The sequence below is a fragment of the Drosophila melanogaster genome, chromosome 2L (genome assembly GCF_000001215.4).
Source record: "Drosophila melanogaster chromosome 2L".
Classification (NCBI taxonomy): domain Eukaryota; kingdom Metazoa; phylum Arthropoda; class Insecta; order Diptera; family Drosophilidae; genus Drosophila; species Drosophila melanogaster.
The window spans coordinates 14,570,117-14,578,655 of NT_033779.5; the positions used below are offsets into that span (position 1 = coordinate 14,570,117).

General features: G+C 44.2%; 1 long non-coding RNA gene across 1 annotated transcript; it reads left to right on the plus strand.

The window, feature by feature from the left end:
- The first annotated feature begins 6,356 nt into the window (after positions 1-6,356).
- lncRNA:CR44856 (long non-coding RNA:CR44856) lies at positions 6,357-6,981 on the plus strand. Its single transcript, NR_124264.1, has one exon. It is a non-coding gene; the product is annotated as a long non-coding RNA:CR44856 (long non-coding RNA).
- Positions 6,982-8,539: the final 1,558 nt, after the last annotated feature.

Sequence of the window (8,539 nt, forward strand, 5' to 3'; positions counted from 1 at the left end):
ATCTCCTTCGCCGAGCTGCTAAGTGGCCTGTTGCTTTGACTTCATTATGGTGGTTGGTGCTGGCTGTTTGCTATTTGCTGTTTGCTGTTCGGTTGTTTGAGCTCTTTGTCTGCTCATTAATGCCAATTCTGGCGCGCCAGAGTTGACGCCTGCCACCATATCGCCATATCGCCATATCGCCCCTCCTGGCCCATCTGCCCCCCTCCTTTGGTCACGGCCATCATGCAAGACAAGTTGCACTCGTGACTGAGTGCGCGAGTGTCGGTTGTTTATGGGTCTTACGGGGAACGAGCTATTCGGAAATTGCGGTTGCGAAGGGCAAACGGGGGTAAAGTGGTCTAGAGTCAAACATATTTTGCAGTTAAGGGAATGCAACGTAAGAAATTGCTCGCTGACATGCGACTTGGAAAAAGTAATCTAAGAACGGATTGATGGATGAATCGTTAGTCAGCATGAGGATGGTGGTACTCAAATGGCGGAGGACTGAGTTATGATACGGCAGTTGCCATCTGTATAATAAGGTTTTTGACTAGAAGAAGTAAATAGTGAGATATTAATATATAAAGAAAATATACGAAATATATGTGGTCACAATTATGATAAGGAATTCATTCTTTGCCTAATTGTATTAAATTATAATTAAATTATCAGTCATTTGCTCCGAAAAAAATTAGATCACAATTTTTATAGCTGCGAAATGATAAAAAAATGTGTTAAACAAACTAGTGGGATTGAAAAGGCTTATCCTTTGTTATTACATGCAAAGCGCGGTCAAAGTTTATACGGTGTCGGAATAGACCAAACTAGTTTACCAGTAACCCCGATTGCACACGGGCTTCCACCCCGAAACATCTCAACTGATTGTTGCCCACGACCAAACAACTTTCGCCTCCAATCAGTCAGTCAATCAATCAATCAATCAGTCAGCGCTCAACTGACAATTTGTAGCCCCCTCCCCCCTGAAGCGGGTGCCACCACCTCGGCGACTCAGTCACGCCCTTTACGGTGGTGCAACGTCTACGTTCAGGTGGTTGGGGTTGCGGTGCATGTGCATGTGCCACTCACTGGCAATTAAGGCCGAAATAAAATAATACACCGAAAATGCCAATTAACCTTTGAATGCCATGCATGACCACGTAGCCCCTGCACTCGATGCACAGGAATGGGCTATGTGCTGCACTGTGTGTGTTCGGGCGGGGGGATGAGGGGCGAAAGATAAAATAATTACCCAGACGCATAACTCGAAAGTAAAATATAAATTTAATTTATGCATGCACACAACGATGGACAAGAAAAAGGACCGACCGAAAAGCACCCGGATCCGTAGCCAGTGCAATTTATCTCACGCGGATCGCAGATATACACATCCATCCATCCAACCATCCAGCCATCCCCCCAGATCCCCATTCGGCCCACCAATGCATCGCCTGCATTTCGATGGCGGAGCCCTAAATAGGAAATAATTTATGATGCGACATTTTCATCAGCAATTCGTTAAAATTCATGCATGCATGCATTTTTAAGCAGTCGTCGCAGCCCCCTCCAAACACCACTCACTCCGCCACAGAGCCACCCCTTTTGGTGTCGTATTTATAAATTTATTAAGCCCTAAAAGGAGGGGATCACTCCTTGGCCCTGAGTTCGGCAGACAAAGCCGGGCGACGACAACACGAATCGCATGTAAAATTCTTACTTTAATCGATGCAAATATGCAGCAGCAGCAGCAGCAGCGGCAACAACAATTGCTGATGACGCCGATGGTGGTGCATGCTGCATGACAGGCGGTGCTGCAGAGTGGTAAGGTGGTGCGCTGCATGTGTGTGTGTCGCCGGGGAGGCCTGCAGGCCTGAAGGGAAACAGAAACTCGGCCATCGCGATAATAAATCAATTTTCACAATAAACAGTTGTGTGCCCTGGCGGCAGACGAAGGCGACGGTTGACTGTACAGTGGGACCTAGAAAGGAGGAATTACAAAACCATAACATAAGCGGCTTGTAAGCTTAAATTCGAATCCTGAGTCAGAGAAATCCGTTGGTATCTAAAAACATACTTATAAATCCTTTCGCACATATTCTTATAGAGTTCATTACGCAATGATAAATGATCAGCATTGACAGTCCAAAACTCATGTTTTTCAGTAAAATGCAATGAAATGTAAAAATAACTTCAAAATTTCCAGTAGCATGAAATTTAATATTAATAAGATTTTTTCCTATTACCTTAATTCCACTGTGCAACTCGGCCATATTTGGTGCGAGCGGCTTGCATATCTCGCACCACTTCATGTCTTGGCAGCGACATAATAAATTAACTGCACTGCAATTATTTTCACATTTTCGCAAAGTGAATAAAAATTATAAAATTATGTGGAAGCGATGAAAGGGGCGTTGAGCCCTCAAGGGGGCAGGTCGATAGCGTGGCCGCGAAAGTGAGAGCTTATGTAAGGGATTAGCTGGGGGCCGAGCATGTGACTCCTGACCCTTGGCCTTCCCCCTTTCCCAGACAAGCACCTTGAGTGCCGGTTTCCCCCAGAAAAACCAGTCCAGTCTGCAGTTAATCAAAATATCAAATTAACTGTCGTGTCTGTGGCAAATAAATCAAAATAAAAGCCGGTCCCAGGCTTCGAGCCCAGCTGAACTGAATCGGGCTAAAAAACACCGCCCCCTTCGAGACCCCCTTAGTTCTCCTGCCACCCGGGGCAACCTCCTCAATCAAGCCAACTGATGACGCTCCCCTATGAAAATTTCACATGCAGAGACTGCCTGATGAGTGAGCTGAATTTATTATAGGCCATGTTGATGGCGATGTACGCGATTTTATGAATGAGCAGCGAGGTGTGAGATGCGGCAGAGGGCAAGGGACCGAATTGGCGAAGGGGCGAGTTTGGTGTGTCGTCAACGCCTTTGGCGGTGATTATTCAATGTCAAAACTTAATGTCCCCAAATTGCAGTTGTTGTCAGCGGTCAGCCGTGAAATTGAATGCATGTCGCCCGGATGCAGAAAGCGGGTTCACAAGTGCCCAATGCGGCAGCTGTTGCATAGTTTTAGGCGTGACACATGTCAACTCTTGCCACCCTCGATCCCTCAATCTTGCCATTCGGCGATTATCCCCCAAACGCAGCCGGCGATTCGAGCAATCCAAAAAAAAAAATAATAAAATCGAAAGGTTGGCATTCGGTAGTGAATGCTGAAATACCCTCTTAAGTCGATTATTTATTCTTAATTTAAATTAAATTGATTTTTTTCTTTAGCCCATGTGTTTAGTTTGTTTGATTGATAAGTTGTGTTAACTAATACAATTAACAAAATATTTTCTGCACCTAAACCGCTCATTAAAATTCAAGCTAAAGGTGTGCAACTCACAGACAGGGTATAAAATTCCCCAATCCATGGCCAGCCAAACTCAACCCGAACGCCACTCGAGTTCAACTCATTTGGCAGCAGCTGCCATGGGGCATGTCCAGTTGCAAGGAGGGATTGGGAGTAATGATCGGGAAGGGGGCGAGTCCGAGTTGGGAGAAGCTTGTTACCATAAAATTGGTGTAAACGAATTGCAGTCATCGTCATCGTCGTCGCCGACGGTCTGTCGGCATTGCAAAAGTCCAAATCGCTCGTGGAGCGGGGGGTGCGTCATTGTGAAATGTCTGTAATTTGGACAATTTGATGAATGGTTATTTGCCACGAGATGGCAAAGTGGTCATTATTCTTTATCTCCTTCGCTCGTTCCTTTTTCTCCACTCTGCTGCATTTTTTCGGTTACATTTTTTTCGTTCAACGTTTACTAACTTTTTCATTGCACATTTGGTGCAGCTTTTTAGCATTTTTTGGTCACCTCTGCAGCAGCAGAACTAAGTGTATTGTTGTTCAGAGGATATCATTAGTTGGTTATTAAGTAGCCGGACAGTAATCTTTGTTAACGAAGATATCACGTTTTGAAGTAACCAGCTTGGAATCTGCTATTTAGAGGAAAGTATTTCAAAAATTAATGCATTAGGCTATTGGTTTTTGATAAGCTATGCATTTTTAATGAATTTTTAAAACAATTTTATTGATAAGGAACTTATTTCTAAAAATGGGTATCTTCGAAACTTATTATAGCAAGCAAACCTGACATTTAAAGCATACCAATCCAATTAGGAATTATTAATAATTATATTGAATTATATTTTTAATCCAATTAAAAACTTTTTGAAACTGGAAATTGTTTCTTACAGGGTATTTAAAGCGCTAGGCACATAAGCTCAGTTGCCCATGTTCCGTGCTTTGTTTTAACAAAGCCGTTTCATGGAGGAATAAATGGCAATTGCTTTGCCTGCTGCTCGTTTCATAATTCAATAAATTCATAAGGCGTTCACCTGGCTGCTTGGAAGCGGTAATATTGTCATTAGCCTCTTTTCCCCACAGTTAATAGGCTTTTGGGTGGCTATGATCGCTGGGTGGAGACGGATTCGTGACCTGTTATCATTTGGCCAGCCGATCGCAGTCCACATTTTGGTCGGTTGGTCGTTTTGTTTGGCCTGGTCTGCTGATGTGCTGTGTGTGCGGTCGCGGTCAGCTGAAAGCCATCTGTTTGGCCACCCTCTTTAGCCACAAACCAGCAACGCTCCTGCCACGCCCCCACCCCGAGAACGCCCTTGGGCTGGCCAGAATGCGTTCCACATGGCGGCAGGCCTAATTACATTTCTCGGCAAATGGCAAATGGAGAATGGCGTGATTGCACACGCAAATGCGCTCCGTTGTTTATATGCGTAGCAAATAGATTTATGCGCTCGTATTTTACACGGTTAATTCCTTAAGGCAAAGCCCCCACAGTTGGAGCGGAAGAAGCAACTGAGGCACTTGCTGCATTGCACTGAAAAGAAAATACAGTATAATAAAAATAAGTTTCTTGAATTGGTATTTTGTTTATATTGTATTTTCTTAGCACCGCTAAAACATAAGTTTAAATAAGCATGTTTCGGACAATTCAAATCTAGAACCATGTTGAGCTCTGCATTACTTCACTTATGAAATGTCAAATTTTCTTTCAGTGCCCTAACCCCTTCCCAGTGTCTGGACACTTCCCACTGTTCATCTGAATGGATATGCCATTTCCTGCCTATTGCTCTGGGCCTTTTGCACATAGGGTCCCTCTCTTTTGGTCTGGGAAGTACGCTAAGCATGCGACCAACGACCCACTCGTGCAAGTACTTAAATTACCAAATGGGTTATGCCCTCGCAAATATTCCAGAAATGTCTAAGAAAATACAAGGGGCTAAACGGACCAACATTTAAGGCAAACTGCATTGGAATTGAGTCTGCGCAGGCAGATATATAAAAAATACTTGTGACTTACAGTTTTGTGGCAATGATAACTCTAGTAAATATATATGTCTTTCTCTAAATAAACAATAAAATAATTTCTTGGCACATATGAAATGTTGAGTTTTGGCGGTACCTTAAAATTCAGGCCCCAAATTCAACGCCCCCTTGAATGTCGCTGGCACTTGGTATGCTATTTAATTTTCCGGACTGTTCATTAATCAAATGTTGCCATATTTGCATTGGCTCAGCTTCATCCATTTGGCCCCTGCCCCTTCGGATCGCTCACCAACTTGGTATGCGAATGCCCGGGTTTTATAAATGGGATATGAAATGGCCTAGGCATCTTTCCCAGCCACCACATCCCGATTCCCCTAGGTCGCTTAATTTATTTGTAAATATTAACACATAAATTTTTCAGAACGAACGTTTCGCGATGTTGTTCTGGGGATTTGTGTGCAGCTCCGGGGCATTTATCAATATTTTATTGGCCCCATAAGCTTATTAATTGTCCGGGTTACCTTTTTGTGGGGGATTTAATTAGCCGACAGTGGCATTGTAATTGCATTGCCAATGCTGGAGCAATCCATTCGATTCATCACCATGAAGGTATTGGACCAAAAACTCCCCATATGCAAAGATTCGTGTGGCGCGTCACTTGTGCGCATGGTAACACTGACCACAAACGAACTGCAAGGACACTGATGACGGGTAATGGAATAAAATGGAATGAATCGGATGGAGATGGGCGAACGGAACGAACTGGCGGCTGCTCCTGACAAGTGCACACGAATGAGTTTCATGAGTTGCACTCCTCCGGACGTACTCCGGGAATCGGGGACGTGGAGAATACTCTGACCTCCATTAAAAGGTATAATACGCACAATGGCATATTAATATGTGAATGCAGAAGTAATCCCGACATAAGGTTGATCAACTTAACTTTTGTTTTATATATGAATATTATATTTTGTAAAAATTGTTATTTTTTATTCTTTTTTATTCTTTTTATTCTTCAAGTCTATTTTATTGTTATAGTTTGTGTTATGAATGAAATAATAGCAAATCTGCCATGGAGGTCTACTATCCCCAGCTATGTTAGTGTATCCAGGAATTCCTCTTCCGGCTTGACTGAGTGACAGCTGCTTGCCAGTCGGACATTACGTGTGGCTGAAGCTAACCGTACTCGTACTCCCAGTCCAGATGGCTCCTCCGCCTGCCTGGACACATGAAGATGACATGAGTCTGCCCGCCCCTGGCTGTAAACTCTGATGATGGCCTCTCCTGGCAGGCAACTCATGCTGAAAAATCCTGTTGACGAGGATAAAATGCAAAAACAAGCCGAGTCGAGTCGAGTCGAGTAGTGTCGAGTCGAGGAAGAGGCGGAGCTAAGTGAAGTGTAGACACAGTGTCGGGCTTTGCATCCTGGGACGGGACTTGGCTTGGGATAAGTTTATTGTTGTATGTGCCACACGAATTGTTTTCTGGTCAAATCTGTCACTCGGCCTGTCCAACTGTCACAGTCTAAAACGAATAGGAAGAGTAGGAGTTGGGGAAAGAAAAGACCATGACATGGACCCTAGTACCAGGACCAGCTAGACTCCAATCCCCCATTGCAGGATTCAGATTCTAGAGATTGATGATGGCATTGCGTTGATTGTGGAAAATGTGTGATAACCTAATGGCAGGGGAAATTGTAAATAAAATTTTCACCTGATGAATAAAAACTGGGTTTAGAACATGGAGAAAAAGGTAAACTAATCTCAATCTCATTCTGAAAGGATAGTAAGTTAAGCCCACTCGATAACGACGAGGCCTACCTGATTTGAAGTCTACCGAACAGATTGCGCTGAGAAAATAAGCACCCGCGGCTTTTGCCTATGGCCGATTACACACAAAGACCTTCCGCCGACGGCTGTCTGGAATCGATAGCCGATTTACCCGACTTCCTGGGGGGGCACCATGCTGATTTCAATTTCTCGCAGCGCAACATGAAACGCTACAAAATAATAATGATGACGATTGGCCCGGTCCGGGCATTACTTTACAGTCAAGTATCTCGGTGCCTTGCGCATTTCTTGACTTCTCAATGATAGAGCCCGGCACTCGTCGGCTTCCTTTCTTTCGGCAATTTCTTTATTATTGCTCAGTGGATTTTCGTTCGTTTTCGAATTCGACGATCCATCGAAGCGACCGCATGTGGTCACAACTCCCGGACGAAAAGAAATTAATGGGCTTGGGATAGAAACCGTTCGTTCGATTCATTCATGAAACCCTCGACTAATTCAAGCTGAAATGTGTGAACAACAATGGAGGAAGGCAACAGGCAACCAGGCAACCAGGCAGCCTCACAGCCTCTTCTGTTGATTAATGTATGAACGCACATCGGTAGTCGGTTCGTCCCCATCCTCTCCAGAAATCCAGTAGCCACGCTGCTCTGTCGATCGGACTGAGTGTCATTAAGGTTGACTGGAGCGCAGCTGGAACCGCCTACGGATTCGATTCCGGACTCCTAACTAGAACTCGGGCGCGGAGAAAATGTCAAATCGCTTTTGGCGCAAAATGCGATTTGGTGCAACTCAATACAGGCCCAGTTTGCCGGCCAAGTGAGTTCATTTGAGCGATCATGCATCATGCATGATGATGATCGAAAATGGGAACGAAATGGTACGGATGCGGGTACGAGATCGGGATCGGAATCGGCTTCGGTTACTGGGGATCATGAGCACTGAATCTCCTCTGCTGACGGGGCGTAAATAAATCCAATTTGTTGCGCGCGTGAGCGTTGACTGTTTTTCTCGGTTATTTTTATTATTTTCTTCTCCAGATCGGTCGTTGTGCCTCTTCCTCAAGTTGGCCATCCATCTGTGAACGTATAATGTCTTGGCTTTCCGGTTGCCACAACATGTCAATCATGCTCCGTGGCATATCAAACGCATTTCCCATTGTTCGGATTGATATTTTCTTGTTGACTTCGTTTTTTTATGCCATAATATATTGTGATCGGTTCGTTTTGCAGCTTTGGCTGATGATTTTATAATGGGATTTGTGTTCATGCTGGCCGGTTAGATGATCAGGTCGATGACGAGGCACGGTGCGGATGAGTTATGGCCGCAAAGTGTGACGAAACTGTCTTGATTGGAAGTAATTGTATATTAAGTTTAAGGAGAAAAACGTATTTCTAAAGATCATTAGTTAACCAATGTACTCTCGTCTTTCACACACTTATAAAAAGTAA